The sequence below is a fragment of the Euprymna scolopes genome, chromosome 22 (assembly GCF_053919585.1).
Source record: "Euprymna scolopes isolate OS-2025 chromosome 22, ASM5391958v1, whole genome shotgun sequence".
Classification (NCBI taxonomy): Eukaryota; Metazoa; Mollusca; class Cephalopoda; order Sepiida; family Sepiolidae; genus Euprymna; species Euprymna scolopes.
The window spans coordinates 43,596,101-43,621,100 of NC_136503.1; the positions used below are offsets into that span (position 1 = coordinate 43,596,101).

The 25,000-nt window shown below is 35.1% G+C and overlaps 1 long non-coding RNA gene and 1 pseudogene across 1 annotated transcript in view; both read right to left on the bottom strand.

The window, feature by feature from the left end:
* The window catches only part of LOC145243784 (uncharacterized), a 169,114-nt gene that overhangs the window by 53,647 nt on the left and 90,467 nt on the right, over positions 1-25,000 (bottom strand). The gene's annotated exons all lie outside the window — the stretch shown is intronic.
* Positions 8,268-8,384, bottom strand: LOC145244019 (5S ribosomal RNA; annotated as a pseudogene).

The following is a 25,000-nucleotide window of genomic DNA, read 5'->3' on the forward strand; positions in this document are numbered from 1 at the left end:
CTCTCTCTCTCTCTCTCTCTATATATATATATATATATATATATATATATGTGTGTGTGTGTGTGTGTGTGTGTGTGTGTGTGTGTGTGTATATATATGTGCACACACACACACAAACACACACATATATATATATATATATATATATATATATATATATATATATGGTAAAACTGGTAATTAGTAAAAACCTGAAGAGAGTGCTCAATACTATTGCAGAGCAAATATGTGTTTTATTTTTTTATTAGCGTTTTATCTGTTTGGTTACATATGTTTCGGATGTTGGACCATGTTTACGATCCAGCAGCCTCGTCAGACCTTACAGAAATGGTTGTTAAGGTCTGACGAGGCTGCTGGATCGTAAACATGGTACAACATCCGAAACATATGTAACCAAACAGATAAAACGCTAATAAAAAAATAAAACACACACACACACAAACACACACACACACCTATATATATATATATATATATATATATATATATATATATATATATATATATATATATATATATATATATAATATATATATATATAGGGCTCAATACGCATAAATTTATACTTTCGTATATTAATTTTATGTGAGTAAATTAAGTAGTTTTATATATATATATATATATATATATATATATATATATATATATATATATATATATATATATATATATATATATGAATTTAAAATCGAAAGGAAGAAACAAAATGCTTGATGAATCGTCTGTTCAGTGGGATTCTATTTAAACGACTGTTTCCAAACGTAAATATATCTCTTCAGCTTCTCGGATATTCAGGATATAAATATGGGTCGTTTTGTAACCTTACTGTAGTTATTCCATTCGTAAATTAGTTGTAGGCTGTTTTTTATTGTGGAGTATTATAGTTCGGTTTCCAGATAATGTTAGGGTTAACTTCTCGACAACTTTTTATGTGTACCGTACCCCTCACTGGCGTGCGTGCGGCGTACATGAGCTAAATTGCAAGTAAACGAACTGTTTAAATCAATAATAAAAAAAAAATGGACGTTTCATAATGTACTGATTTCTATTTCAGTTAACGGATATCGTCTCCCGTGTAAAATTTAAAGTTTAAGGATTGCATCTAACACATACGTTAAGATGCGATTCTATCGAAAGGAAAGAAGAATTGTGTGAATTAAATAGATGAATAAATAAACAAATAAATAAGTAATAGACATTACACATAGAGAACTATCTCTACAATTTATTTTAAAAGTATACATACCACCACTCTCCCCTCGTCGGTTAGTCTATTCTCTCCCCTTTTCCCCTCTCTTTCGTGATCGATGGTGGTGAAAGTTGGGTATAATTTGATTATGTAAAGGTGCAAGTCATCAAAAATTTGTTTACATTGGACTTGAAGACGACCATGTTGTAGTCAGCTGGAAAGCATGCCAGCAGAACTGAGTTCTACAGGCGAGTAATTCTAGGAAAGTAGCTTTGTTGGTGGAGTCTGCGTTCAGATTTAGGTACAGATAGAAAATAGGGGAAATTGTTGATAGTGGTTGTAGCTAGATCTATAAAGTTGCTAAAAGTTGCCATTTAAGGAAACGGCAGGAGCGAATGTTATTTTTTTTTTAAATATCTACTCTCAATTGAACTCAAATCAGCATCTTCTTTCAATCAATCACAGACGGAGCATATAGGCCTCCTGACCTGGTATGCAAATTGGAGCTGCTTCCCTCACAGAGAGATAAAAATGAATGATAGCAGTGTGTTCTATACGGAGTATTGATAATATGACTTGTTCTCTTCTGGTAATTTTAGTATGGTCATCATTTTTCTATTGCATACAATTTATTGTTGATGCAAGAGTTACAGATTCATCTATTATATAAATCTCCCCTGTCTGTTTAAATGTTTGTATGTAGGATCGATATCCTTTTGAGGCTTGACCCTTCGGACGACAAATATCGAAAAATTGGCTAAAAACATTAATTCCTTCATCATCAACTGGGCACTTTTCTACAAGGAGGGTCGTTTTTTTTGTTTTTTTTTTTGTTTTGTTTTTTTTGCATCGTCATTTTTGCAAATTATCATATCGGTTGGAATGACTTTACTAATTTCAACGTTTCGAACTTCCGGTTGTTTCATGGAGTAGGGGTAAGACGTCAGGTTTTCTTTCACTTTCTTTTCCGTTTTCACGTCACGGGTTCAAGCCTGCCTGCCTACTACCACTTTTTTTGCTCAAAACACACCTCCAAACACCCGAGCAACGCCGGGCACCTGGGCTAGTTTATTTGAAAGGAGGAAAACAAGAAGAGTAATATACCAATCGAATAAAAAGCATGAGAAAACCGAGCTTCCAGATATGAAGAGATGACCAGATAGCAAAGACAAATAAAAATATTTTTTGAAAAAAGTGCATTCGAAATGACAATGAAGTGTAAGCAACAAGTGAACAGGACAAGAAGGATTCTTAGAAAAGCCATTATAAGAAATTGCCACGTATATGTGGAACTATGATAATCTAGAAGTTGCTTAAGCATTTTTTGGTCTTACTATTAAAATTGAAGAAATAAAGAAAGGTGTATGAGAAACTATAAGACGAAGCAGGTTAAAATTGGAGGCCGTTCAGGTGTTGTTACAAAAATGTTGAAAGCTGCATATGAAACAGACATTGAGGTGATCACAGAGTTGCGAAATCAAATCATAAAAGAAGTTTTCCCAAAAGAGTGAAGAATTTAGTACAATTGTGAATTGATACAAAGGTAAAGCGGAATGACAAGATACAGGTGATTCCAGAGGCTTAAAACTGATGTATCAGATCCTGGAAATGATTGAGAGAATAATTGCAAATAAGAAATCAGGTAAGCATATATATATATATATATATATATATATATATATATATATATATATATATATATATATATATATATATATATGTATATGTATATGTATATATATATATGTATATGTATATATATATATATATATAAATATATATATATATATATATATATATATATATATATATATATATATATATATATATATATATAACGCAGTTTGGTTTTATGTCTGGGCACATTACTACTCGTGCTACATTTATCCCGAGACAAATGTAAGAGAAGTACCTCGGTAAAAAAGAAGAAACTGTATCTTGCCTTTATGAATATGGAGAAAGCTGTTGACAGGATGCTACGAGAGATGATATGGTAAACTTCGTGTAAACCAGGTGCAAACGAGAGGAGGTTGTTTAAGCAATATACAGAAATGCTCAAAGTCGTTTTTGAATTAACACATTTAGCGACACCTTTAATGTTAAAGTAACAGTACATCAGTGTTTTGTACTGAGTAAAATTGTCCGTATGTGTTGTTTAAAATAGTTGCTGTTTGCTGATGATTTAGTACTTGTCTGTTAAGTTAAAGACTTTGGAGAGTGCTATAGAAGGTAAAGGTTTGAAAGTGATGATTAGTTGTTATAATGTTGGAAATATACCAAGAAGAAGAAAGTCACCCTGCTCGATTTTTGGAAAGGGAGTCGGATGCAATTCAATTTTTTTGTGGTAACTATAAATATTAGATACACAAGAAATGCAGTGATATTCTGAGAGAGGATAACAAATTTGTCCTCGAAAAGTGGAAGACAATGGAGATGAATGAGCACTCAGATGCGTAGAAAATATATCTGGATGGGCGAAGCTATTAAGTTTGTTTAGAAGTTTTGTTACCTTGGTGATACTATTGGAGCACGAGGTGGAGCAGGTGTCAGTGCGATTTCAAGAATTAAGAATGAATAAAATAAGTCTTTACTAGCCAGTAGAGTGTTACCACTGTCAAATAAAAGAAGGGTCTATTAAGTATTTGTACGCAATGTCATGATGTATGGAAATAAAACCTGGCCAGTGAAAATTAAGGATATGCGTTGCATGGAGAGAAATGATATGAGAATGATATGATGGATATGTAATGTGAGTCTTGAAGACGAGCTTAGATCTGTGATCTCAGATGAAACTTAAATTTGGACACTGTAGAGAGATGTGTGAAGATTAGAGAACTTTGATGCTATGGCCACTTTTTAAGAATGAATGAGAGTTCTTGGATTAGTAAATGTAAAAGAGTTGAGTCAGCAAGGTCATTTTGCAGAGGTAAGTCCGAAAAACGTGATAGGAACTGATAAGGATAGACTTTAGAGAAAGAAGGAAGAATAAAGACCAAGACAGAGATAGTTTAGTTTGGAAAAGACGCCTAACACATGTTAGCATGTAAAACAGACATAAAAACGAAGACAACAACGACGACGACGATGATGATGATGATGATGATGATGATGATGATGATGATGATGATGATGATGATGATGATGATGATGATGATTGCTGTTATTATTTTTTTTCCCATACAGTACTTAGTCTTTCTAAACGGTCACCTAGAAATATGACAGAACACTGGTGCGCGTATGGCAGCTGTATGCAAATGACCGAGCCACGTGCGAGATGACATCATGGCAAGGAAGAAAGAGAAAGGGTTATAAAAAGAAGAATGTGTGCGCGGACCGATGATCGCGTTAGAGACACGTGGGTGACGTCACAGCCGAGACGAAGAGTTACACGTGGCCGGAGAAGTAGGAATAAAGGTCTTTTGTTAAAACTTGAAACAGCGAATTGAATTTCTTTCCCCCCTTTCTTTCTTATATTCCTTGCGACGGAGTCTACGGCGTGTTGGGTGCCAAGTGCCTACCTGTTAACGTGTGTATAAAACATGTGTTACATTACATAAATATTGTAACGTTACATAAATATTGTAACGTAGATGAAGAACATAGCTTAAAATCTGCTATTATCTCACCAAGTTTAACAATTAATTTAAAATGCCGGAGAAAATGGATTGCGCTTTTATTTAATATGTTTTGCTATTTTATTTTTATTTAATCCATTCGAATGTTTATTGAAAGACGAAAAACAAAAACAACTATGGAAGGCAGTAATTGCTGGGAATGCAGTTAGGAGATGCGGAGTTCCTATCCCGTCGCGGTTACCACCCGACGAAGGCCAGAGGAATAGTTTTTTTTTATTATTACATTTTCACCCCAAACAAGGCACATTGCCACTTTAGTGTAGGGGACTACTATCAGGGCAACAACTACTGGGGTACTATGTAGGGATTTGGGCAGCAAGATGTCGGTTCACGTTACACTTGAACTTCTGCATGTCAGTACAGTTGGGGAAGCAGGAACTTGGAATGGAATTCCAGAGTCTAGCGGTTCTGGGGAAGAAACTATTGGAGTAGAAAGATCTTTTACATCTAGGGATCTCTACTGTGTGGGGATGAGATTTAGCTGCCTGTCGGGTTTGTCGAGGGTGTTAACGTCGTGGGGGCACAAGTGCTTGCAGTTCATCAGAGCATTCACCATTAAAATACTTGTAGAACAGGCAGAGGGATGCAACATTTCGTCGATAGGACAGAGGCTGAAGCTTAGATGCAAGTTCAGGGCCTATCAGATTAGTGACTCTCCTTTGAACCTTGTATAGGAGCGAGAGACTAGTAGCAGATGCACCAGCCCAAATATGACAACAATACTCCATACATGAGCGAATGGTGGGCTTATAGAGATACAGGATACTTTCGGGTGTTAGTAGTTTTCTAGCACGGAGAGAGAGCCTACTTTTTTCGCAACGGCCCTGACAATGCTTTCAATGTAATTGTTCCAACTCATGTTTCCTGTGAACGTTAGGCCAAGGAGTTTAAAAGATATACTCTCAGATAAAGAGTCGTTGACCATTGTTATTGATGGTAGAGAAGGTTTCTTGTAATTATTGAAGGAAACAAGTTTAGTCTTGGTGGCATTGAAAGTGACCATCCATTTTTGTCCCCATTCCACTACAGATTGGAGGTCATCCTCTAGTGTGTCCGCCATTTCCCTAGATATGTGTTCATTTGTTTTCCTGTCGTGACTGTTATAGAGTGTGGTATCATCAGCATATATACCCATCTCAGATGCAATTTTGTCGGGGAGGTCATTTATGAATATTAGGAACAACAGAGGTCCAAGGATAGACCCTTGAGGCACTCCCGCATTTATATCATATTGTTTAGATGTACGACCGTCGAGGACAACCTGGATTTTTCTCTTATCTACGACTGATTTAATTATGTTAAGTATTCTAACAGTGATACCGTATGATCTAATTTTCATGAGGAGACCCTTATGCCATACCCTGTCAAAAGCCTTAAATATATCTAGAGCTACCGCTCTGCCCTCCCTCCGCTTTGTCCAGTTGGTTGAAACGTCGTGAAACAACAACTAAGAAAGATGAGGATAATAATCTGAACATTTTATTTTTGATATTGGTATTTATGAATTGTAAAACGGACTTTAAACTGATGATGATGATGATGATGATGATGATGATGATGATGATGATGATGAAGAAGAAGAAGAAGAAGAAGAAGAAGAAGAAGAAGAAGAAGAAGAAGAAGAAGAAGAAGTAGAAGAAGAAGAAGAATGTCAGTTTTAAATATGTGGCGTGAATTTCGTATGTTGTAAATTTCAATTCTATTGCTTGTTTTGCTTCGTGGTTTTCATGCATACCCACTGAAAGAGAAGAAGGTAATATAATAAGAATATTCTTTATATCTCTTCAATAATAATAGGATTAGAAATTTCTGACGTCAACAAATTCTTTATCTATTTGCAAATGCTAAGACGCTGATTTCTGCGTTCTCTTGTGTAATGACCGATATATTTCGGCTTTCTTTTTTTTTATGAGTTGTGTCGGTAGCTAGGGAGAGGAGCGCAAAAAATATTTGAAAAGTCACAAATTACAAATGTCAAAAATGATTAAATTATTTTAAAAACAAAAACGTGTATTTTCAATACAAAGTACAAGTAAGTCTTCAGGGGCTTCACGTGCACTGTGCAGTGGCGACGTTTACACTTCGGTGTCCAAAATCAAAATGCTTAAAATGGTTTCTGCGCATGTATATCTGCACATGCACTCATCTGAATTAATGAAAAAATAAAATAAAATAAAAACGTTCTAAGCCAATCAGATACATTTCTAGGAATTTATAAAAATTGCCGTTGAAATCCACCCTGAATTCTTAAAAAGCCAGATTTTTCCTTCACAAAAAGTTGGAGCCAAAATCCACGAGAAAGTTAACATCTGCTTAACGCCAGTGTTCCTTCGCCCAGTCGGCAGGTGGGGTAAGTGTCTTTCAACTCACACGCACGCGCACACAGGGTTATGTATGACATGAAATGGAATTGTAATCATAGGAAGAAGATCTCCATCATTTCAGTAATTATGGAGTCAACCGGACTCATGAAAAAGAACTATTGCACTTAAAAAGGACGGTTAGAATCTTAAAAAGATCTCTCGGTTGGAATGTATGAGATAGTGGGTGAATGTCTGGTACCCAGTAGAATGTCTGGTACCCAGTAGGATGCCCCACCCCTAGCTAGAAGAAAATAATATTTTTTTAAATGTCATAAGCATACGCACTCTGACACTAACATACACACATACACAACTCATTAACTTTCTAATTATCGTCTGCTCATCGAAAACGTCTGCATAAACTTATTGATTTTACTACTAATAACAGTTCTCATTCAACTTTCCACAAAACAAATGAACATAAATGTTAATCAAATATAATTTGTGTAATCAGGTGAGAAAGTTTTGATTATGATTTTTCACGCCCGTGATTAATTCACAGACCTTAAATTATCGACTAAGATTTCCTTGATATCTTGGCTAATAACCCCCCCCCTCCACTTGTTCACTTGTTCTGCAAGGACTTTCTAAAATATGAACAGACATTTTGTTTATATATATATATATATATATATATATATATATATATAGAGAGAGAGAGAGAGAGAGAGAGAGAGAGAGAGTCATCCACACACAGTACTGTTTCGCTGTATCACAGCTCATCAGTGCGGCTAGGCAGGCAACTACATCAAGCCAGGATAGAAACCCGACCGCCCGTACGACAGTCGGGGTTGCGAACCATTACGCCAATCAGCAGCTGCTGTGCGGGCAGTGAATTAACGATGTTTTAACATCGTCTGAATACCTAAGCTCGATTTGTTTACACATGAACATCGCTTAATACAGGTTCCTTCAGCCTTGGATAGACTAAGTATACCCACGAAGGGTGTCCTGATGTGAAATTTTTGTGACAGGAGGTGCGCAATCTCCAACCACACCTCTTCTGAGACGACATTGTTAAATACCAGTGGCAAGTGAAGCACAGGATGACTGGAAACAGATGCCGAGATAAACAGAAAGAACATACAGCGCCTAGAATTCCCAAATGGTCACCCATCTGATACTAACCAGGCTCAACGTTGCTTAACTTCGGTGATCTGACGAGAACCAGTGTGTCAATGCGATTATGTCGTATACATAGCTTAATACACAAATGATATATCGTGTATCACTTTCCAATATGCTCAACTCATAATAAAGAGCATTTTAGACATCCACATACAGTACTGTTTCGCTGTATCACAGCTCATCAGTGTGGTTAGACAGGCAACTACCTCAAGCCAGGATCGAAACCTGACCGCCCGTATGACAGTATATATATATGCAACTTTGTCTGTGTGTGAGAGAGTTCGTTCGTTATAGATTCAAAAACGGCTGGACCGATTTTTATGAAATTTCACAAAAAAAGTACTTGGTGTGTCTGGCAGTGTTTTAAGCTAGGTTTTGACATCGAAATGTTTCCAACAAGTATCGGCAACTGATATTCGCTATGTATTGTACGTATGCAAATGAAAATGAGCGGCCATTTTTCCAGGTCGTTGTTTGGTGACGAGCTAGACCGACGCTGACACCGTTATTTATGTTATCAAATTGTTCATACTACTACTACACACTTCACAGCGCACGCACAGACACACACACGCACACACGACCATTACAGCGTGTTTCCACTTTCTTTTTTTTTTGACAACGTAACTTCTTAATGTTGTTCCGTTAATTGGAAAAAAATAGTTCTTCCATTTTTTTGCATTAACTTTACTTTAGTTAACACTTTTAATAACAGTTATTTATACAAATACAAATTCATTAACTTATTAAAAATGATTTTTCTTTGACTAACTAATCAAAACAAAACACTCCTCATAACAACATTAAAACCACATTGCTTATACATTACTTGTGCATTTACGAACATTTATTTAAAATTCTCTCTTTTCTCATTTAATCTTTTCATAAATTTTGATAGAGATTTTTTTCGGAAATTTATATTTTTACATGTTTATTTTATCTTACACTTCATAAGCATAAAAATGGCATTAAGTCAACCCTCGACCAATGTTGGGTAACACTACTAGTATATATATATATATATATATATATATATATATATATATATATATATATATATATAAATTTCCATTTCAAATGTATATAAAATATCGGCGCTTCTACAGAATTGGGACGAGATTTTATAGTCGATAAATGGAGTTTTCAGATAAAAAAACAATGGTTTTGTCGGAATTTTATTTTTTTATCGACGTCGCCATCAGCACTGCAAAGAGAAATGGAGGATGTCAACCGTCTGGGGTAGCCTGTAGCATTCATATTACCCTCTCCCCTTCTCATCTTGGCCCTGTTGTCTAGTAGTCGTTTGAACGTAAAAGGCCTTTTCAGCTGGCGAATGTGTGTGTGTGCGTGCGTGCATGCGTCACTCTCTCTCTCTCTCTCTCTCTCTCTCTCTCTCTCTCTCTCTCTCTCCCTTTTTTGTCACATAGTCCTCGTGGGCATTTCTTTCTCTCTCTCTCTCTCTCTCTCTCTCTCTCTCTCTCTCTCTCTCTCTCTCTCTCTCTCTCTCTTTGTTAGTGTCTTTCCTTTTTATTAGTAGTATTCCATCATCATTGCTTGATGATAATTGGTTGTTCTGAAAACAATCCCAGAGATCCTTTCTTGCACACTTTTTCAAATCAGTTCCGGATAAGACTTCGTGAGAGCAAGTCTCTTTTCTGGGATTCCGTCGAGAGGATACCGACGTAAAAACACTCAACCTCTTCACTAAGGGTAGAAGGCTTTTATTGGAGCGGTTGGAAATTGGTGTTTTAAAAAACATCATTTATTGAAGAAGTTAACCATTTTCAGAGAAACGAAATATCATTTTAGAAGAAAAAGAAGACAACCCTTTTCAGAGAAAAGGATTTCCATACTACGAAGAGAGAGAACCAAACTTTAAAAAACTTTTGAAGGTTTCGTTTGTTTTGAAAAAAAGAAGGACAGAGAGAAGAAAGAAGAAAAACTCACAACTCAGCTTTGCATGTTTTCTTTCCTGAAAAAAACTTTATTGAAAGATTGAATTTAAAGACTTGAAAGAACTATTTTATATCTTTTGTGTGTGCTTTTCATTTCAGCCTTTCTTTCAAGTAAGAATTGTTTTCTTATGTTTGTTTTTTTTATTTCATGTTACCTTAAAGGTTTTTTTAAACCTTAGCTTTGGAAAATAAAAGCAATCATAATATTTTATTTTCTTTTAAACAAATTTCAATCATTTTAATTTCATTTCGGGTCTGTATTTCATTTGCTCATTTATTTAGTTTCCCATTCCCGGAAAATTTGCTTTACTTGTTTCTTTTTTATTTATTTATTTTTTTTAATTTGTTACCCCTAAAATCGGATTTTGGTGACGACCCCAAAATTCCGTTAGTTTCTACTGTTTTTTTTTTTTTAATCAATTCTAATAAGATACAATGGTAGCTTCTAAATTATGCAGTTGATATAACCTAGATATTACTGAATTATTAAACAAAACAACCGTAATTGTGTTAGCACGTGAAAAAGTGCCGCCTTCTTTTTTAAATCAAAATGGAAAATTACCTCCCTTTTGAACTCTCCTATGTCTTACGATCGTTTTCATCAAATTCTATTTTTATTTTTTTTAATAAATAAATTTCTACCTTATCGATTTTCGTAATCTTTGGATATAGTTGTCTTAAAAATACGGGGAATGCGTAGATATCATTGTTTTAATGTGTAATTCAGTTTTATGATTTCCTAAATTTCATTCCAATAGTGTAGAAGCGCTAAAATATCTTTTTTGAATTCGTACTTTTGAACTCATTAAGTTCATGTTTTATCATCCAACATTTCTCTTGCTCTTTTACATTTAAGTTTAAACCCAAAAATAATCTCCTTCAAATATGTTTTTCCAAAACTGGTTTTCTTCAAAAATGAAAAAAATTCCTCCCATACTGGAACCCTACAAATGAAACTTCCAAACAAAAAAAAAAGAAAAAAAAAGAAAAAGACTTTCTAAACGACAACGATATGTATTTATTTTAGTGGCCTTATTTTAGAGTATGTCTGTGTGCGCATGTTTCGGGAATCCATTTTAAAAGTTCTAATTTGGGTGAGGAATTTTGGGGGAGAACATTAGGACCTCCCAGGACCCTGGGATACGGTGGCCGCGGAATACTTTTTTTTTCAGATTACGATGCGGAATACGATGTTTTCCGGTCCCTAGTTACGGTATTTGCCCCGCCTCACTATGTTATTTATAATGTTATTTGATTGTATACATGTGTATTATATACTGTACTGTATTTGGTTACTAATGTTTAATATGCACTGCATTAAATTTTGCTTAGGCCCCGCCATACGGCGACTTCATCTTACGATCCCAACCCCGAAACAGATTAATGCTGTATCCCGTGGTTCTAGAGAGAGAGAGAGAGAGAGAGAGAGAGAGAGAGAGAGAGAGAGAGAGAGAGAGAGAGAGAGAGAGAGAGAAAGAAATGTTTTATGATAAACACAAGCAGACAAGAAAAATAATGAATTCAAAAGCATACATTCACAAAAGATGTGCTTTATACATGTTTCAAATGAAAGTTTACATTAAGAAGAAAAACAAAATGTTTTTCCATATTTTAGAGTTCTTGTAAAACAGCTGAGGTGTCGAAGAGTCGATCATTTAAGTTCCATGAATTACACAGGTCTGAAAATCGTGATCAAAACTGCTCCACTCAATTACAAAATTATATTTTATTAAAAGTTATTAAGAAGAATCAATGTTTATTTGTTTTCCTATTAGAAAGAAGGTTCATTGGGGAAGGTTTGTAACATTTCAATGAATAAGTTTATATATTATCTTAGATAAGCAGACGTTAATGAAAGAGTCAGTGGGCTATATGCATGTGTGTTCGTTAATGTCTGTGTGCATATGTTTACGATATTGTGTAATTCATTGAGTTGAGATGACAGCAGCAGCCCTAAAGCCCATCAGATGGATAGAGAAGGAGTTGAGGCGATGCCAATCTAGGATCTATCATAGATTTAAGCTTAGTTAGTTTATTGAAGAAAGCTCTGTTCGATGTGGCTCCAAAAAGGCCTTCTCAAATAACTCCAGAGAATCCTCTGATTGGTCCAAAATGTTATTTGTTTTCTTTTTAAGCAAGTATATGCGCAGACATGATGTGCAGAAAACATTTTAAACATTTGTCGTCACATCTGTGTTATGTTATAATGCTATAATTCGTATTACTATCATAACTGATTACTATTATACTAATATAATCTGGTATAGGTCTGCATATTTAGAAATATTTGCATTATGAATGGCAAGTTCATTCATGAAGCCAATATAAATAAAATAGATCTATGTGCGTGTATGTCTATGTGTCTGTGCATAAATATTTAACCGATAAACTCTTAAACTACTGGTCACATAACACTGAAATTAACAGGAAATAGTAAGCATACACGAAGGATGGTTTATAATAAGTAAAATCTTTGTTTGGATGAATGAATAATGTTTACAGACATATATCGACAAGTTGAAATGCAAAATGCTCATTTCAAATTGCTGGGATATTTCTATTACTTTCTGCGCATGTCCGATTCAATTAATTTCTTCAAGTCGTTTGATATTAAATCTTTCTTACGTTTCCCTCGATAACTACATTGGTAGGGAATTCGGCTAGAGCGCTAAATGATTTGGTTTCGATTCTAACTGATGGCACTGATGTCATTTTTTGTTTTTTAAGCTTTTGAAATCACTACTATATATTAGGTACAATATAATATCCAATCAAGAATTAGCTTTGCAATAATAAATACGAGATTTGCCGAATTCCCTAAAAAATCAAAATATATTCAAGCATATTTTATGACTCAGCAAAGCCGGGCGCCTCCTGCTAGTTCTTATAATACAATAAATGTATTTTCGTTTTTTTTTTTTTTTTTAGAGATTCTTTACTGCAAATCATAGATGGATTTTAGTTGACTTAGACTTAGAACGGCTGAAGCGGTTCAGTTTTCTATGATTATGATGAGGAAAAAATTTCAGGTTCTGTGGAATTGGTTTGTGCTTCAATGAGGCATCACTTATTGTCTAAACCGGATAAAGACGTTATTAAAGAGGGTAAAGAAGAAAAAAATGAACGCAAGCAAGAAAGAACAGAAAAAAGAAAAACAAGAAAAATATGAAAATAGAAATAAATAATGAGTAGGATGATAAAAGGAAGAAAAGAAAGAAAACCGTAAAAAATAAACGATAGAAAAGGTGAGAAATAAGGAAGACACTAATTATAATCATAAAAGAAAGAAAGAATGAGAAATAAAATAAAAATAAAAAAAGGAAAATAATGAAAAGAAAAAAAACGGAAAAACCAAAATGAAAGAAAAAAATAAAAGAATAAAAAGAAGAAATATTAAGAAACACAATGAAATATAAAGCAATAAAATGGCGCTAAAATAAAAATAATTAAAAAGCGGTGAGAGTGAAAAATAAAACAAGAAAGAAAAAAAAATGAAAAAGAAAAAAGAAACAATGAAAAAAAAATGAAAAAAAAAAGAAACAAAGAAAAAATATGAAGTAGAAAGCAAAACAGAAAAAAAAAGAAAAAGAAAGGACAGGAAGGAAAGAAACAAACAAATTAAGACAAATGACAAAAGATACATTAATATAGTAAAATAAATAAATAACCAATAAAATTAAAGATAAAATTAAAACTACATAAAAATAAATAAAACATTTTTAAATGAAATAAACAATAAAATAAAATAAAAGGTTTTGGCAAAATAAGTGTTTTCTTAAAGAATGATTCCGTGCAGAAGGCTACAACAAAAATGGCTTCCGGACAATAAATGCCACTTTCTTTCCTGTGATTTCTTTATTGACTGCTTCCCAAATAATCTTCAGTTTTCTTAGACCAGCAAACAAGATCAAAGTCTAAAGAACCGGGTTAAATGGCTCTTTAACGCCTCATCTGCGATTGGCTGCTGCATTTTGGGTAACAGAAAAGCATTTGTTGCCAGTTCTTGCATGGATTATTATCTGCAATTATTCACATAGAAATAGCACCCCACCACCCTGCTGAACTCCATCTCTCCCTCCCCTTGATTACGTCGGTTCAATGTGGTAGCTTCATAGCTACCCAGCTAACAGCATTCTAGTAAAAATTCAGGAGTCTACATCAGGATCCGTCGACTCTGTGTGTGATAAGGACGTATCAAACATGGAACCACAAAACCGTGTCATGAAAGTAACGTTGCTTTTGTGCAAACTCCATTTCTTTGCATATTCTTAAGCAAACCTTCCCCGACTTCGTATCCAACTGCTGGGCCTTGCAGCTCTTGGAAATTTTGGTAAAATCCTGCAATATTGCAGATACACAACAATATTTATGGCATAATCACGTTGATACCCTAGTTCTCATTAGTTCACCGAAGTTAAGCAACGTTGAACCTGGTCAGTACCAGATCGGTAACCATTTGGAAATACCAGACACTTTATGTATGTGGACGGCAACCCCTGTCTGCAAGAACTGCAAAAATCTAATGTCACCATCTCTTCTAACGTGGATTTGATGTGGACCGCTTATGATTGTGATATTCCCATGAAACTTCCTCTTTCAGAGATAGTCGGCTCAACCCGCCATGGGTGAGTGTTGTTTTGGGGTTTGATACCTCACAATATAATTATTCTCCCTTTAATCAAAATAATACTTATCTAAGTATGCTGGGTAATCTACTTTCAGAATATATGTGGTTATGGGAATCTAACTTCAAAACTCTAGGAAAGGTTTATGAATAAACCAAACAAATTACAACTTTATTTTATAAATAAAATTGCGGGGTTACTCGGCGTTGCCTGGAGCCACTAAAAACAAAATAGAAGCGTTTAAAAAGTGTAACATATTCTATCTCTCTATTTTCTCTCACCATCCCCACACATCATTCCAACCTCTTCTTCCCCCCCCCCCGTCCATAAAGAGTTTAAAAAAATTAAATCTGAAGAGGCTTCTAAAATGCAATTAAACCCCAAATAAAATTAAGGAGGTCTCTAGAACACTACTAAAACCACCTTTTCCAAGTGTTTTAGTCTGAAGAGAATGTTACGAAACGATAAAATAAAATTTGGAGTTTTTTTAATAAATCAATGAACGATTTCTTTCCAAATTAATACATATGATCGAAAATGCCTGAAAAAAAGACACCCCTACTTAGCCCCACTGAAAGTTGTCTCAGTTGATTCTCAAATAATAACTATTTTTTTTAAATCTACATACTATTCCTCTAGAGAAAATCCAATCAAGACTATACCAACTTTGTGTGTGTTTTCAGTAATCTTCGATTTTTAGCTGGACATATGCACACACACACACACGCGCGCGCGCGCGCGCGCGCGCATGCACGCATGCAAACATTTACACACATACAGCTGTCCTTTATATATACTATTAGGTTGATGAGAAAGTTTTTGCTGAATTTATAATTTTATTTCAAATGATGTATTTTCAAATAATTTTCGTTATAATACCTTTACTTTATATATCATTTTAAAGAGCGTTTTTGCTCTATCTAATCGTTTAAATTACAATTATTTTAAAACAATTATGTTTTCTTTTCAGAACGTTGAATACAAGATGGAAAAAAAGCAAATCCACACAATTTTCTTATTTCGATTCAAGCTAGGCTGAAAAGCTGCTGAAACAGCTTGCGATATCAATGAAGCATTTGGCTCAGAAACCACTACTGAACGCACAGCACAATGGTGGTTTAATGAAATTTGAGGCGGCGACAAGAGTCTTGAAGATGATGAGCATCATGGTTAGCTGTCGGATGTTGACAATGAGCCTTAGTCGAAGTCAATCCATACACAACTGTTCGGGAACTTGCTTCTGAATCAGATGTAACGCATAAGACGATTTCCAATCACTTGAAAGAGATTGGAAAGACAAAAAATGTGATAAATGGGTGCCTCATGAATTTAACGACAACCAAAAGAAACATCGTTATGACGAGTTATCTTCCCTTCTTTTACGGTTTGGGTGGATGTGCAACTAGGTTATTAAAGAATATATCTTTAACAAAAACTCATCAAGAGAGAAAAGGCTTAATACTGTTAAAAGGAGTAACCTTTTTATTTGAAAGTTTTGTTTTTTTTTCCAACTCTTTTGGTACATATGCTTTACATCCAAATATTGAATCCATTTTCAATTTTCGATTGTTTTTAAATTTTTTTCTTGAATTTTTAATTCAATTATCCATTTCGATTGCTAATATTGCACCTGACATCTGGATAAAAAGTGGGTTCTTTACGACAACTAGCGATGCTCAGCTCAGTGATTAGACGTTGACAAAGCTCCACGACACTTTCCGAAGCCAGAGTTGCACCAAAAGAAGGTCATGCTGACTGTTTTGTGGTCTGCAACGGGTCTCACCCATTACAGTTTTTGAATGCAAACAAAACCAGCGGAACAGTGTGAAAATGAGACCACTGAATGGTTCAAAACTGCTATTGAAGCACATGTTCCCGCACGGAAATTCTATAGCAAGCCCCACTCTCCCCAATGGTTTACTTCTGCTTGTGCAGCTGCCATTTGTCAAAGGCAGCATGTGTTCCGCAGATTCAACCGACATAAGTCCTGCTCAAATAAACAGAAGTTTATAGAAGCTAGAAATAATTGTAAGAGAGTGATAGAGACAGCTAAGACAGATTACTCTGAAACCACCAGAAAACGCATCGAAGCACAGAAATTAGGAACCCGGGATTTTTGGAAAATCTACAACAGCGTAGTAAATAATGGACAGTCAACTATTCCCCCACTATCAAACAATGAGGTTGCTTGCACGGCAACTGACAAGGCTAATCTGCTTGCCAGTCAGTTTGCCTCAAACTCCACACTTAACTCGGTACACCACTCACTCCCTGATTTTCCTCTGCGAACAGACGCCACACTAGACGATTTGAAAATCATCCCTTCTCAGGTACATGCTATTATAAAAGACCTAGACACCTCAAAAGCATGTGGACCAGATTTCATCCCGGCTGTGCTATTAAAAAAATGCTCTGCCGAGGTTGCTCCAGTTCTGTCCAAATTTTACCATAAATGCCTTAACGAATCTTGTTTTCCCGACTGCTGGAAAACCGCCTCTGTGGTACCAGTCTTCAAGAATTCTGGTGAAAGAACTGACCCACTAAATTATCGCCCCATTATCCTCCTCCCGCTTTTCGCCAAAATATTTGAGTCCTTAGTTAATCAAGTCCTAGTCCAGCACCTAACAGCTGCTAAACTCCTGACTGACAAACAATATGGATTCAGGCAAGCCCGTTCAACAGCAGATATCTTAACTGTAGTTTCTGAACGTATATACCGTTCATTGGATAAAACAGGGGAGGGTAGAGCGGTAGCCCTTGATATATCTAAGGCTTTTGACAGGGTATGGCACGATGGTCTTCTAAGGAAAATTAGAGCATATGGAATCACTGGAAGAATTCATAATGTAATTAAATCCTTCTTAAGTAATAGAAAAATCAAAGTTGTCCTCGACGGTCGTACATATAAACAATATGACATAAATGCGGGAGTACCTCAGGGGTCTATCCTTGGACCTCTATTATTCCTGATATTCATAAATGACCTCCCTGATAAAATTGTTTCGGAGATGGGTATATTTGCCGATGACACCACTCTCTATAATAGATATGAGGGGAAAACAAATGAACACATATCCAAGGAAATCGCAGAAACTCTAGAGAATGACCTCCAATCCGTAGTGGAATGAGGACAAAAATGGTTGGTCACATTCAATGCTGCTAAGACTAAGCTTGTTTCCTTCAATAACGCCCAATACTCCTCAACAACAATGTCCGACCGCGCATTGCTAAACTGACCCTGCAGAAGTTGAACAAATTGGGCTACAAAACTCTGCCTCATCCGCCATACTCTCCAGATCTCTCACCTACCGACTACCACTTTTAAGCATCTTGACAACTTTCTGCGTGAGAAATGCTTTCAGTGACTTTATCGTTACCAGAATGCAAATTTTTTTATGTTACTGGCATGAATACACTTGTTATGCATTGGCAAAAGTGTGTTCATTCTGATGGTTCTTATTTCTATCGATAAATTCTTACTTTGAGCTGAGATATGTTCATCTGAATTAAAAAGTTAAAAACTGCAAGAACTTTCTTGTCAACCTGATAGAAGACTATCTGTCCGAGAACGAGTAAAATGAATTTTCTGGACAGTTGAGTTTTGCACCACTTTATGTCACTTTATGCAGATTAAAATCGAGATATAATAGAACTAAACTCCATGTCTAGAATCCTTATTCCAACTTTGATCCAAATTCTTTACATTATCTTTATTTTAAAAATTTCTTAAATTTAAAGTTAAAGGGCTCTTTAGAAGAAATTTAAATTCGAAGAATACTGTGTGATTGGTGTTCAAAGCGATAATTATCAATTAATCACCTTAGAAGAACATAAAGTGGATCTTGGGTTTACTTTCGGCAACCTCATTACTCTCGCTTCCCTTATTTTGTCCTTAGTCCTCACATTCCAGGAGTGATGTTTCTGACAAAGAGGAAATAATTGCTGTTTTCTGGGTCAGAATCTATTCCATCTAACACTTATCGTTGACAAGGTTTTGGCCTTGAATTACTATTGTTTTTAGCTTTTACATCAAGTGATTTCAGAGCTATTTCCATAAAATATTATTATGGACTAAATTTAATGCAAATTTGATATATTTAAATATTCAAATGGGAGGTCACACTCATATTATACCTCCTAAATCTCATCTAATTTCAGTCGTCTTTCAAGACGCTTCACCACCAAATCTACATGACTTCTCCAGTTCTTTCAATCTCGCATGAGTGTGCAGGTCCCAAACACTTTCCAATCCAACAGGTTTTCAATGTAGGTCATTCTTTTTCTACCACGGTTTGGGTGTCCATCTGTTGGTATCCAGAGCACTAGATTGCTGGCTTCCTCTTTGCTGTGTCGCATGCAGTGATCAGCTATTCTCATCCTTCTCTGTTGTAGTTTCAGTGATACTGGTGGTAGGTCACCATAAAGCTGTTGGTTTGCTGCATGGCTCCTCCATGATGTATTGAGGGCCATCCTGAGCATCCGTGTGTAACAGGCATTCAGCCTCTTCTCCAGTGCATTTTTAAGAGTCCATACCTCAGCACCATAGAGAAGGACTGTTTCTACTGTGGCAACAAAGAGTCTTACTTTCCTCCATGATGTATTGAGGGTCATTGATGTATTGTATACTCCCTAAAACCCCTCTAAAATACTCCAAAGCAACTGACACTTGGAAAGTATTTTTTAATTGATGTTTAATACCTGTTGTCAACATTTCACAAATCGCGGAGGTATCTGAATTTTCAGAAAAGGCTTCCACATTCTTTTTTATTGCTTTTGTATAAAACTAAATTAAACAAAATATAGCCCAGATTTGAACTCCTAAAACCTAGTAGTTGTGTTAGTAAATTCATAATTATCGATTAATTCCTTTGAGTGTATTCTATAAACATATACACATTCCTAGCTTTATATAAATAGGGATACTTCTATTAACATCTTTTAAATGTTCTTATTGTTCTGTACTGGTTCTTCTCTATTATCTCACTTGTATCGTTGGTGCTCGTATATCAAGGATACACAAACGAAGAGTGAGAAATACTACTTCATCAAGGGAAAATTTGCCCAGAAAGTTGTTTTTATACATATGAGAAATGTGTAGGACTTATCGTTAGTTAAGAACAGAACTCTTTATTTCACTACAAAGGGAGACAACTTAACACGTCTGCGGTATCACCAAGGCATAAATGTTGCTGACAAAGTTTACTTGTTTGATTTTCTTTGTCTGTGTTTGAATTGTCTCGGCTTGTTAGGGGCATTTTGGTTGTTCTGTACAGCATATCAACCTTTTTCGGATTATTTAATGCCGAATTTCAGCCATGTTTGTAAAAGTTTTTTATGCTTCAACTTCTTTATATCTTCAAATGTTTATTCATGATATTTTGTTTAGTGCTTTTGTAGAGGTAAATTTTTTTGCTTACGACTTTACAGAACATGATTGAGTTTTGCAAAGGGAAAGGCAAAAAACAGTAACATCAATGTTTGGCGCATTTTAGGCCTGAAAGCCAATATCTTCAGACAGCCTGATCGCGTAACACCAGTTTTAGGGGTGACTTTATTTGTGTGTAGACACAGGCATTGTGTATAGGTTAATTTTTTTACTTTTTTTAACAAGAAAGAAGAAGGATAGGAAATCCTGAGAAACAAGAAATAATGGAGGAGGATATAAAAGCATTAGTTCCGAGTCTTTGTTATTGAAACTGGTAACAGCAGCAACATATGCGAATAACCAACCTGGGTGTGAGGTGACGTCACAGCAAGGAAGACGGGAAAAAAGATTATAAAGAAAAGAGAAATAAACGTGTCCGAGAGCGACAAGGAAAACCTGTCCTAAACATGGTCGGACAAAGACAGAGTATTATGTCTTTAACACGGCAGAGTCTTGTTAAGCACAGTGGAGCATGTAAAGACTTTTTAACAAGAGACAAGCTGTTATTCTCGAAGTATCTGTAAATAAATGTCTGTTGTTTTAGCTGGGAAAAAAAGTGAGTTCAATTCTTTCCTTGTCTTTCTTTTCCTTGTGACCGTCTGCATACAAAGTGTGGATCCCGAGTCTATACATGTAACGACTACATTACAGAACGAAGCTCTGGCTGGAAGTAGACATGTATATACATCTCAGTTGAGGGTAAATGAGAAAAAGGCAGGCCGCGAAAGATTTACAAGAACTATGTCAAAGATGATCTCCAGAAATCGAAACCAATTTAAACGATAGATAAATGTCGATGGGGAAAGTCAATTTGTGCCATCATGGTCGACGTGTCATCCACATCTCATGTAGGAGAGACGAAAAGAAGATGAAGAAAACATAGATCGATTCTTGATCTTTTTTGTGGTTAGCATTTTAATTTCTGAAGCTAAGAGAGGCTAAGAGTTTTATCTATCTCCCTTCTACAACAGGAAGATTGACAAGATTGACAAGATTGAAAAGTAGGATTTGAAAACAACACCTACGAGAAAGAGTCCTCTGTCCGAACAAAAATGCTTGGGCAGTCCTGTCGTTGTTCTCCAAGTAACAGTGCCTTAGGCAATCAGCAACAAATTAACCTCTTCTCAAAGGGTAAGAAAGTAAAACCTGGAATAGTTCACCTCCTAAAACTGACCAGAACCCTACATCAGACCGACAGAGATGTAGCCATCCTCAAAAATGGCTTGGACAAAGTCGGTCTTATTTTGATATGATCTAAACTAGAAGAGAGCCAATAATTGGTACTGGATTTCAACCATGTAAAACTATTGCGTATGAATAGGTCGACTATTGATTTTCGTTGGTAAATAGTTCCATTTTTTAAAGTTGCCATTTAACCTTTAATCAATATTAAATTTCAGTCCAACAAAACAATTTGGCATTATTATAAGTCAACCTCTGCCAAATCTTTTGCTAAAAATCGTTTCGTCTCAAAGATTATATCTATATACGAGATTGAATGCCAAAGTTTTATCTACATTTATATAACGCTAGATATCTGTACATGTTTGTATGTTCCTATTTATAGCATTCACTCATAAACTAACTCATTGATAATTATGAATTATGAAACACAGCTACCAGGAGTAAGGGCATGTAATGTGGGCTATATTTAGTTTAATTTAGTTATATGCAAAAGGAGCAATGATGGAATGAAAGACTTTCATAAAAATACAGATAAGTCAAATTTTTGTGAAATTTTAACAATAGATATAAAACATCAACTAATAAATATTCCCTAAATTTCAGGGGGGGGGGAGGGGTAAAGAGTTTTTTTTTTAGAGGGCACAATATGAGCACGACCTATTATTTGAAAATTCAAATACTTCAGATTTTTATTAAATTTCATTCATAGACATTACAATATGATGTGACAATGACCGTAAATGGCTACCTTCAAAGGAGGAACTTTCTAGGTATATCAAATTCACAGGCAACCTCCTGCAACAAAGTCAGCGGAGATGACAACATTAGATTCTTACAGTTCTTGCAGGGAAGTGTTGATGTTCTCTTACATACAGCGCCTGTTATTCCCAGATAGTCACCCATCGCATACTGGCCAAGCTCAACATTGTTTAACTTCAGTTATCTAGTGTGCCAATGTGATTACACCATATTTCATAGTCATTAGACACTAATTCAATAAGATTCCCTGAATTTCAATTTCTTATCAAGATCCCTTATTTATAAACGATAACTTTTAGACGTTTTCTAGAATCAAAATCCTATGATCGATTTTGATCAAAACTGGAATAAGGATTCTAGGCATAAGGTTTAGTACTATAATATCTTGATTTTAATCTTTGTAAGGTGACATAAAAGTGGTGCAAGATTGTTTTGTTCGAGGAATTAATTTTACTTGCGTATTTTTCCAATTCAAATATAAACCAAGGTATTTTTTTTTCAACAAAATGTCAATGGTGGGAAATGTAAATTAATTTAAGTTTTGATGGATCTGTTTAATGACAACAGCATATTCTTTTCATTGTTTTGACTCTCGGGTGTGTATCCATTAATATCTTATATGTTTTTATATAGAGTGTTGTGGTTCTCGATTGATTAACTGTGTCTAACTGTGTCGGATATATACTCGAGAGTCAAAACAATGAAAAGAATATGCTGTTGTCATAGCCCTATTAATGACTTGCAACAATATAATCACTGTTTTGTTTTCTAATCACTTATTATTGTGGCCATGAAGGGCTATAATAAGACAAACGCTGTTATAATTAACAAAAGTATGTTACAGAAAGTACACATCCAATTCTGTAGCCATAACTGCCATCAATAACTGTCACACTTTTTTTTTCTTTTTTTTTTTTACAAGGGAGTCACCACTTATCAAGATCCGAAGGCCAGTTAGGTATACGGGTTAATGAGTGTACTGTGATCACCAAGACAAGAGCGTAGTGATCGTCATTGGTTGAAATTGGGGTAGAATTTGATTATTTAAGCAGACAACTCAACAATAACTTGTTTATATTGGACTTGAAGACAACCATGTTGTAGTTAGCTGGAAAGCAGGACAATAGAATAGAATTCTATAGACGGGCAATTCTAGGAAAAAAACTTTGTTCATGGAATTTGCGTTTAGATTTAGGCACATGCTTAGTCATTACTGCATTGATTGTGTCCTGATGAGTCCATTTATTCTTAAGATATGCAGATCAATTGACATCATGATACTTATCAAGGCCAAAAGCCATTCGAAGACATATGCATATAGGATTAATGAATTTCTCTTTGCTTCTAATTCTCATCTCAAAAAGAAAAAAAAAGAAAATAACAAGGAAAGGGAAAGAGAGAGAGAGGAGAGGAGAGAGAGGAAGGGTGAGAGAGAAAGGGAGAGAAAGAGGATAAAGAAAAAGAAAGAGATGTCATCATCATTTTCGGTTTAAGATCGGTTTTACATGTTGGCATAAGTTGGAGTATCATTAAATTTTTTAGAAAACTGAAATCCTAAGTTTTCTAATACGCATTCGAATACGTTATTTTCCCTCAAGTTTTTTTTTTTTAATTTTTAATATCGATTTAGAAATTGTATTGAGTTGATAGTGTGTGATAAAGTTATTGCTGCAATATCCGGAGAGGTGTCACTTAGAGCTCTCTTTCTTGCTTTGAAAGAGTACAAAATCGACTTCCCTGCAGTCCCTTTCTAACAGAAAAGGTGTCTTTGCTCGTCTTTCCCTACTCTATAGGTATTTCCATGGTAGGTGCTTAATTGAGTTTCCATCTTTGATACTCCCCACCCTCCAGCTCATGCACCCATAAAGACCTACTCAACAAGAACTTGTTTTGTTATCAACACTGCAAAGAACTTTCCTTTCTTTTTCTGTGTATCAAAAATCAAGCAGAACTTCAGGAACAGAGTTTTTTTTTTCTAACAACTTTTCATTTGTGGAACACATTACAACATGGTCGTTTTCAAGTCTAATGTCAACAAATATCTATTGAGCCGTCCTGTGAATTAATCATAGTTTGCAATACTTTCATAGTACTGTTCCATTATCCAAATGAAAATCTCATTAACAGGTAGCCTTGAGTGGCTTTTAGCCTTGCTAAGTGGTGAACCATCAGTATAAAAAGAAATAAAGAGTTAGTGCTGCTTTTGGTATTGGACTGACCATCTGTGACGATGGATCAGACATGATGACATTAATTTCCATTTATATTCTAATTCTAAAAGTTTAATGTCTCCCTGTTAGTTTATGTATAAAAGTTCGCCATTTTTTTATTTTATTTTTTTACAAAGGGATTACCACATATCAAGGCTCGGAGGCAACTCAAGGATAAAGGTTACTGTATGTATTGTAGTCATTGGGACAGTGCGTGATAATTGTTTATAGAAGTAATTTGGTATAATTAGATTCTTTACAAGGATGGTTGAATAAGAACTTGTTTACATTAGACTTGAAGATAATGATACTGTAATCAGCTTTCTGATGGAGTGACAACATTTCTGGTCTAAGTTCTATTAATTAATGAAAGTAATGTTCAAGGTTCAAAAAAGTTAAATTGGTTGTTTCTCACGGTCTTTCACATTCATCCTAATTTGGCAATATTTAAAGGTTTTCAGGTAATCTGTAAACGAATAACACATGTAAAATTCTTGCTGACAAACAGTCTTGCTACAAACAACAC